The 9428-nt window shown below is 37.6% G+C and overlaps 1 non-coding gene across 1 annotated transcript; it reads left to right on the forward strand.

The window, feature by feature from the left end:
- Positions 1-892: 892 nt before the first annotated feature.
- On the forward strand, positions 893-999 carry LOC145013551 (small nucleolar RNA R71). The gene has a single exon (XR_013665103.1). It is a non-coding gene; the product is annotated as a small nucleolar RNA R71 (small nucleolar RNA).
- The last annotated feature ends 8429 nt before the right edge of the window (positions 1000-9428 follow it).

Raw genomic sequence — 9428 nt, forward strand, 5'->3', positions numbered from 1 at the left:
AGGGATCTTACATGCTCCATGAAAGCTCTATATGCTTTAACCATTAGAGGGACTCGGCGAGTCTGATAGGGTTTAGCTAAACTCGACCCTTCTGTCTTTTCTGCATGCACAGTGGTCATAGGAGTGAAAATTTTCCATAGCTAGAGGTTATAACATTCACGTTCTCCATTCTTGGATTATTCTCGGTTTTACTCAGAAGTTCACCCGGTCTTCTCTCGTTCACTTGATGTGCAAGTTGACCTAGCTGTTTCTCAATGTTAAGAGTAGATGCTTGCTGATTCCGAAGTATATTTCTAGTCTCATGTATTGCAGCATCATGATCATTGTGCCTTTTCTCTGACGCGGTTATGAATCTAGTGAGAATTTCTTCTAAATCGGTTCTTTTTTCCATAACCGGTTCTTCTTTTTCATAGAAACCCCTCTCTTTTTGCTTGTATTTCTCTTCCTTTGCCTTTTTATATTCTTCGTACGGGATCCATTCCTTCTTTGGTTTCCGCCAATTCTCGTCGTATCTGTCCCCACTTGAATAGAAAACTTGCGCTTTTTTGTTTCCATTCTCATCCAAATCACAGTCTTTAGTTAGATGTGGTCCCCTACAATTTTCACACCCCACCCGAATAGCGTGGATTGTTTGATCCATTTTTGTCATTCTTCTGTCTAAATTGTCTAGTTTGGCCATCATTGCTGCCATGCTATTGTTGACCGTGTTCACCACCCCCTGGTTACTTCATTTCGTGGGTTGTGGTATTCTCTAGAATGTTTAGAGAATTCTTCAATTAATTCTTTGATTTCCGGGGGTGGCTTCCTTGTGAGTGGGCCTTGCGAATCAAGTAACTGCCTTGTGGTGACATTGACTCCGTCATAGAAGATGGAAACTTCTTGTTGGCTATTAAGGTCATGGTGCGGGCAATTCCTTATCAGGCTCTTGTACCTCTCCCATGCTTCATATAGTGACTCCCCAGCTTGTTGTTCAAAGTTAGCAATGGCCTTCTTTAAGTTGACTATTTTAGACGGTGGGCGAAAGTGATCTATAAATTCTTCTTTCATCTTGGCCCATGTGGTGACTGACCCGGGAGGGAGTGACTTGAGCCAGTCTTTTGCAGCACCTTTGAACGTAACTGGGAGCATGCGAAGTAGCTGAGTCTCACGAGGCACGTTTGGAAAATTAAAGTAACCAGCTACATCATTGACTTCATCCAAATGCTTGTAAGCATCTTCGTGGTCTTTTCCATAGAAAGGAATCTCCTTAAGTTGAGCGAGTATGTGGCCCTTTAGTTCAAAAGTAGTAGTAGCGGGAATTGCGGGTTGCACAAGTCCCGGTCCGGTGTCGTCACGCATCCTCTTCTTCCATTCCCCCATGGGGATTTCATCGATGTTAGCCATGACAATGTATAATTTGTCTTCAAAGTCGGATTCGTGCCCGAAAGTGAGATCTTCTTCTCCCTCGGTCTCATACTAGGTGTCTTCTTTAATCGGGTCTTCGATTGCTAAAGAGGCGCTGGATGCTCCTAATATGCTGCTCTTCTTCTTGATGAAAACGGACTTGAGGTTCTTTAGTGGCGAGTTCTTTGAAGAAACGGATTATCCAACGGCTTTTCCTTTGTTCCTCCTTAGTGCAGATTTCGGGTCTTCTAGAGGAGGGACCAGAGGTGTATCAGATCCTCGAGTCATGAAACAACTGCAAGCAAAACAAGAAAAACGTCTAAAAAGAACATAAATAAAATAAAAATTAAAACTGTGAACAGCAATGGACTCGTCGAGTTGTCACGAGTGCACTCGGCAAGTTCAATGCATTTTTCTAATTAACTATTAAAACGGATATTTATTAAAACCTATACTAACTACCAAATTACCTAAGAATTAACTTTGTGTGAGATAAATCCCACACAAAGGATCGATAAAAATAGAAATTAGTACTAATTTAGAACCGTTCCCCGGCAACGGCGCCAAAAGCTTGATGTATGTGAACTCAACTAGTTTTAAACCTACTTTTAATTATAAAATAATCACACAAAGCCAGTGGACCTATCAGTTATGGTAAATCTAAATAAGTAGGGTATCGAACACAGGGAACGGTAAACTAAAAATAAAAACTAATTTTATCTAAATCTAAATAATAAAAGGGGTTTTCTCTAGTTTTACAAGACTAGAAACTTACTAACTATTACTTAAACTAAGAACTAGAAAAGAAAAGATTCAACTAAATTCAATGACGAAGGAGAATTCTGTTTATTTCAACTCAATTGACCCTATGGTTGATATTATGGTAATAGTGCAATGGATTAATTCTTCTATTGTCTACCGATTCAAGTGATTAGCTTCGCGTTCGCTGCACTAATCCTTAGAGAACAAACTAACTCAAACAGTGATCAAATGTCTAATTTAATTTAATTCACTAGGTTATTTATTCGGGTTAATTTACACTTGTAATAGCTAACTAATTTGGTCCTTTAGTTACCCTCTTGTTGATGGTTATCACACAAGCTCGCACATGAATTTACCTATTTTTGTATTAATTCTAGTTTCACAGTCGCTAATCCTAGTCATATAATAAAGTGGTCACATAAATTATATGAGGTAGCAATTAAGAGATGTTCATACAACTTAATCAACTTCCTAATAACAGAAAAATAGTTTTCAATCACACATGAGGTTCTTTAACAAGCTAGAATCAACAAAATCACCAATATTAAATCAATCCTACCATAAATAATCAATCCATAGTATTAACTTTGTCTCCCCATATAGAAGTTTAAAGGTTTTAGCTCATGATTGTGGGGATTAACAGCATAAAAACAAAATCTAAAAGTCTAAACATAATGAAGAACAATAGATTAAAGTAAGAATGATGTAGATTTGCCTCAAATCTCCTTTGGAATTGGTTTTGGGTTGTATCTTCGTTCTTTTGATCTCTCATGGCTCTGATTCGCAGCTGCTTCTCCCCAAGGGTTCCAGAATATCAAATGGGGATCTGGGCAGCCGTTTTTATAGATGTGAAACGACTCACTGAGTCCATCACTTGATTCCCATGCACGGTAAGTCACGGGGTCTTTATCTTCTCGATTCTTCTATCGGACTCGCCGAATAGATGTTGTTTTTGGTGGTTTTCTTCTTTGTTCAATTCCCAAGCTCCCAACCGCTTCTCCTGCTTCCTTTTGCTTTCGAGCTTCACCTTTGGACTAAAAACATAATTCAAACACTTTTAAGTATCTTTTGTCCATGATATGCAATAAATTAGCTAATAAATGATAAAAATCTATGCTTAATATAAGACTAAATATGCAAATATCAATAGGCAAGAGTTCTGGCTTGGAAAAAGTGAAACTCAAGTTTTATTCCATCATGGTTGGTCTGTATTATGGCCTGAATGTTGATTATTCATCAATTCTTTGGGTTGAATTTGGTAATTCGATATCTCATTCGAAAATGACAACAGAAGTTTCAAGTTCTAGGTTTTGGAATTTACTTCTGAAAGAAATGTATACTCAAGAAGGTATTATTTTTCTTCTGATGATGATGTTGCTTAATTTTCTCCTATGACTATTCCTAAGTCTGTTGTTGATGATGCTGTAATTTTTCCAATGGTTGGTCAAATTCCTGATTCGATGCTTAAATTGGTGAAACCTACCAATAAATAGTTGGTCGAATATCATGCTTCTATGGATCCCCCTACTACTGACATTCTTCTAAAGTAAGTTACTTCTATAGTTGTTGAGGGATCCTCTAAATCACTTAAAGGCATGAAAAAGAAGAATAAAGCTATGAAACCTAAAGAAGTTTAAGAGGAAGTGATTAAGTAAACTATGCCTTCAAAGTCTGAAAAGGGGGTGCTCAAGAACACAAAGAAAAATGTTTCTGAACAGCAACCTGAGAAGAAAATAAGTCACAATCTACGAAACAATCTGAGAAGTAAATGGACAAACAAGTTGAGAAAATTACTGAGGAGATTCCTACTCCTATTGACAAAACTACCACTTAAGAAGGTGAAACTATTGCTAAAAAGATTATTTCAAAGAAGTCTTAGAAACTACAACTGAAAGTGAATAAAAGAAGGGTTATTTTTAGAGAAGTTTTGAATCCTGAGTCTCCAACTTCTAAGAAGTGAAAGGAATTGGAATTTTTTCAAAAGTTAAAGAAGTTTAATTCTTCGAGTAAAGATACATAGATGGAGAAAGTTACGGTGGAAAGATATAATGATAGTGAAGAAACAGATGATGCGACAGATGGTTCATTTCGTATTTCACAAAGGAAGGATACATTTGTTAAATAGACTTTTGAGGAGGATAGTACTCCAAATGTTAATGTGAACATATCTTATATGGACACAAACATCAATCCTAGTGAATATTAAAGTACCTCACTCCCTGAGAAGACTAAAGTCATACCACCCCAGGTTTCGCATTCTAAGTCCAAAATGGAGGAGGAAAAAACATCAAACATCAATGAGAACTTATCTAATAAGGATGTACATGTTAACATGGGTGAAGGGAGGACCACTATAGAAACTTCAACAATTGGTACCACAACCTTCAATACCACTACTATACCACCACCTACATCACCACTAGCTAGCTCGATGATTATTCCTATTTCCACTTGTGGGGTTTCTCCAACATTTTTTAAAATGATGCAAGAGGCAATTACAACTTTATTTTCATCTCAGTCAACTGATGTTGACCAAGGTGTTCATGAAGAAGAAAATGATGATGATTTGATGGTTGCTTTTGCTAATATGCATTTCAATCTACAGGAAGATGATATGCATGATATTGCAATAATGTCGGGTAAACAATTCAAAATGCTAAACTCCAAGCTAAATTCAATTTTAGAATTCTTGAATGATAGTGTTGGAAAGACATATGTTAGTGGTGTTGAGGTCGAATACCTCTTAAAATCTCAAGAGTCTAGCATGTATACTCTTATTGAAGATGTTGATAAAAGAATAGAAAAGAGATTGGCTACTCATTCTTGATCTTTTGATTCTGAGCTTTCGAAATTACATGATACTACTCGTAAGCGTCATGTGATTTTCGAGAAGATGTGATTTAAAAGCCTCCATTGAGTTGAAGATTAAGAATTTTAGTGACGTATTCCCCAAGGAGATTTAGAAGCTTGATAACTTATTTGTTTCGTTTAATAAGAAAGTTGAACCATCCACAGGAAAAAAAAGATTGCAGGATATTGAATTAGTGAGGCAAAGAGAAGTAAAAGAACATTATAAATCAAAGAGTCAATGATCCTCATGGTTTGAACAAGGGTGGTCCAAACAAGGCTTGGTGTCATGAAACCATCGAAATCGATGTGCTCGATAAAGTAGAGGAGTTCATTAAGAAGCTAAAGAGAAGCTATGACACCGAAAACATGAACTTCAACCAACTTGATTTTCCTATAAATCATCTAATGTTTGCTTTCAGTCAATTCAAACTTGCTGAAAGTTTCAAGGATAATGATGAATTCAAGAAGTTGAAAATTTGCTTTCATTTAGTTCTAAGAAAAAACGAATAAGAAGTTTGGTCTCTGGTGAAAATTGTAAGTGTCATATCAATTGTCCTTGATGTGCTTTTCTAGGGGTTGATGTAGAATTTTCGACATTATGTTCTTCAAGCTGATAATGTGGCTTTCAAGTTCACAATCATAGATTTTCCGTTTATGAATCTCAATGATCTCATCATAGTTTCAAACATTTTTTGTGATGTGGATACTTCACAAGTTTCTGAGGAAAATGAAAACACATTCGTTATTGGATATGCTCACATCAAGGCCTTTATTGATTGCTACTATGATTATTTGGTTGTAACAGATATTGATCTAGCCATGGCAATCAACAAAACATCAATGGTACCAAAAGCTTTATTGAAGGTGAAACTTAACATCAAGAAATTTGAAGATGGAGAAATAATCCATAAACCCTTTGGTATTTTTTCCAAGTGAAGAATAAAAAAGGAAATTTAACAAAGTTCCTTTTTCAAATGAATGATATTGAGAGGTACACAAACTCTCATTTTTTGAACATTTTACTTCGCATGAACAACTCCCATAAAAACGATAATGAAAACAAGGCAAATGTTCAAAAAATCATTCTTTGGTATATGGAGATAAGAAAGATGTTCCTGCAGACAGTGAAGACACTAACTTGAAGATTCGACTATTCTCACAAAGGAGTGGAATGTTAGGTCAAAAGTTATTGTGAGAGTCGAAATATAGTGTCTTTGTCCTTGTTCTTTTAAATAACGGAAGTCTAAGGACTTTTGTTATTCTAATGTACTTACAAGGCATAAGAAAGTTCTGCATGTCATGTCTAGTCCTTGTATTTTTTTTGTTCGTGGGTACCCTATAATTAGGGTAAGTACTTAGATATTAAAGGAAGATCTTTTGTATAAATACTCTGATACTCGATTCTCTCTATATCATTCCAAATATCTTTTGAGTTGAAAAACATAGTTTATTTAGATCTTCGTGTTCTTATGTGATGCCTGATGTTCTAAGGTATGTATTTAAACTTGGTTATTTATTTATTTAGAGTTTGGGCCTTAAAGTCAGTGGACCTTTTCATTTTAGGCTTCGGGTATGCCGTACGCGGGGCGTACCACCGTACGTACATTGGGCGTACTGGAGTAAAAGGGACACAGATGTCATTCAGGTACGCGCTTCATCCAATCGAGTACATACAACGTACGTGTCCAGACCCCAAAACCCTAATATTTAGTGTTTGAGCACTATTTAAAGAACATTATGTACCAAAGATCTTTTCTATCAGCCTCCATCTTTTCCCTGATTGGCCTCCACAAAACCCTAACCACAATGTTGAGTGTTCTTGAGCTTAGAAGAAATAGAAGGTTGGAGCAAGGTGGTGGTTCAAGGAGAAGCTTGTATATCCAAATTATCTTCTCCATTTCTAGCTTGTGCAAGGTATAAAGTCTTGATCTTGTCTTTAGAAGCATAGATCTCATTGTTTTAGCTTTTGGACCCTTTTTGGTCCTATAGATGAGATCTTGTAGTTCATATCATTCAGAAGCTTAGAGTTTCCACTCTTAGTGTTCATTTTGGTCCTAGATTGATAAATTTGTCACCTTTGAAGCGTAGACCCATCCATACATGAGATATGGCCAGTTTATGGAAGTACAAGGTTCTAATTCGATTTTGGGCTCATTTAGGGTATGAAAAGTCTCCAAGCCAGCGACTTTATGGTTCTAGACATCCTTTGGGACTCAGATCTGTGTTTTGGACCTTTAGTTATGAGCATTAAGAGCTTAATCGAAGAATGGTTGAATGAAGGAGTACGTTGTGCATATAAGTCATGCAGCCTATACGCTTAGTGTACAACTGAGTACCCCCGCCCCTCGTGTCCTCAGTTAGCTTGCGCTTCGTATCTTATTGGGCCATTTGAAATCAATCATTTGGGCTAAGGAACTTTATTAGGATTTTGGGTAAGGCCCATTTGAGGGATTATGCCTAATTTGGAATATTGGGACATAAGTGGGCCTTGGATGAATTTTTGGTTTTGAGCCTTTTATATTATGGATTTCGGTCTTAGCTTTGGATCAAGCTAAGGCTCGATGCCAGGCGAAATGGAAATGGGAAGATATCACTATGGATTTTATCACAAAGCTTCCCAAGACTAGGTGCAGAGTGGATTCTATTTGGGTCATCGTGGATCATTTGACCAAGAGTGCATATTTCATTCTGATCCAAAAGAGTATTTTTGTAGATAAGTTGGCCGAGATTTATGTCAGGGAGGTGATGACACATCATGGGGTGCCGATATTAGTAGTTTCTGACAGGGATGTTCGTTTTACTTCTAGATTTTGGAAGTGGTTCCATGACGAGATGGACACTCGTATCCATTTTAGCAAGACATTTCATCTGAAGACCGACGGTCTGAGTGAATGGACTATTAAGACTCTTCAGGTTATTTGCATGCGTGCATGTTGGATTTTAGTGGAAGATAGGATACATAACTTCCGTTAGCGGAATTTTCATATAACAACAGTTATCACGCTAGTATTGATCAACCTCCTTTTGAGATGCTCTACGGGAGGAAGTGTAGGACCCTGATTTGTTAGGGTGAGGTCATTCAATGAGTCATGAGGAGTACCAAGGTGGCACTCAAGACCACTGAGCTGATTTAGCAAGTACGGAGCAAGCTCGAAATAGCTCATAGTCGGTAGAAGATTTATACTGACAGGTGCCAATCGGAATTGGAATTTTAGGTGGGAGATATGGTTATCCTAAAGATGTTACCTTGGAAAGGTTTCATTCGATTTGGGAATTAGGGCACGCTAGGCCCCATGTATATTGGTTCCTTTAAGACCTTGGCTCGGGTGGGCTAGGTTGCATATTGTCTAGATCTTCCAGCCGAGCATAGCCAGATTCATAGCGTGTTTCATGTCTCTCTGCTCTGGAAGTGTTTATTGGATGATTCCACAGTTGTATCATTGGACGATATTCAGGTGGATGACTACCTAAATTATATTGAGAGACCGGTGGCAATTTTAGATCGGAAGGCGAAAACCTTGAGGAAAAAGGTTATGAAGCTGGTGAAGGTACAGTGGTTGCACCATATAGGGTAAGAGTGGACTTGGGAGCCTGAGGATGAGATGACAGAGCATTATCCATAGTTGTTCGGGGCAGCAGACTTCGATGACATAGTCTGATTCAAGTGGGGGAGAATTGTAACGCCCGATGTTCTTAGGTATTTATTTAAATTTGATTATTTATTTATTTAGAGTTTGGGCCTTGAAGTCATTGGACCTTTTTCATTTTTGTCTTAGGATGTGCCGGATCTTGGGTGTAATAGAGTAAAAGGGACGTGGATGCCATGCAGATACACGCTACGTACAAGGGAGAATGCGCAACGTACATGTCCAGACCCCAAAAACCAAATATTTAGGGTATTATCACTCTTTAAAGAACATTATGTCCCAATGATCTTATCTATCAGCCTCCCTCTTATCCCTAATCAGCCTCCATGAAACCCTAACCCCATTGTTGAGTGTTCTAAAGCTTGGGAGGTCTTTTGAGCACATTTTGTGTCTTTAATCCCGTTTTCAAGAAAGAGATGGTTGGAGCAAGGTGGTGGTTCAAGGAGAAGCTTGTATATCTAGATTATCTTCTCCATTTCTAGCTTGTGCAAGGTATAAGTCTTGATCTTGATCTTTCGAAACATAGATCTCATTGTTTTAGCTTTTGGACCCTTTTTGGTCCTATAGATGAGATCTTGTAGTTCATATCATTTCAGAAGCTTAGAGTTTCCACTCTTAGTGTTCATTTTGGTCCTAGATTGGTAAAGTTGTCACCTTTGAAGCTTAGACGTATCCATGCATGAGATATGGCCATTTTTTGGAATTAGAAGGTTATAGTTCGAGTTTGGGCTCATTTGGGGCATGCAAAGTCACAAAGTCAGTGACTTTATGGTTCTAAACATCCTT

The sequence above is a fragment of the Lactuca saligna genome, chromosome 8 (assembly GCF_052625555.1).
Source record: "Lactuca saligna cultivar CGN05327 chromosome 8, ASM5262555v1, whole genome shotgun sequence".
In the NCBI taxonomy this organism is placed as follows: domain Eukaryota; kingdom Viridiplantae; phylum Streptophyta; class Magnoliopsida; order Asterales; family Asteraceae; genus Lactuca; species Lactuca saligna.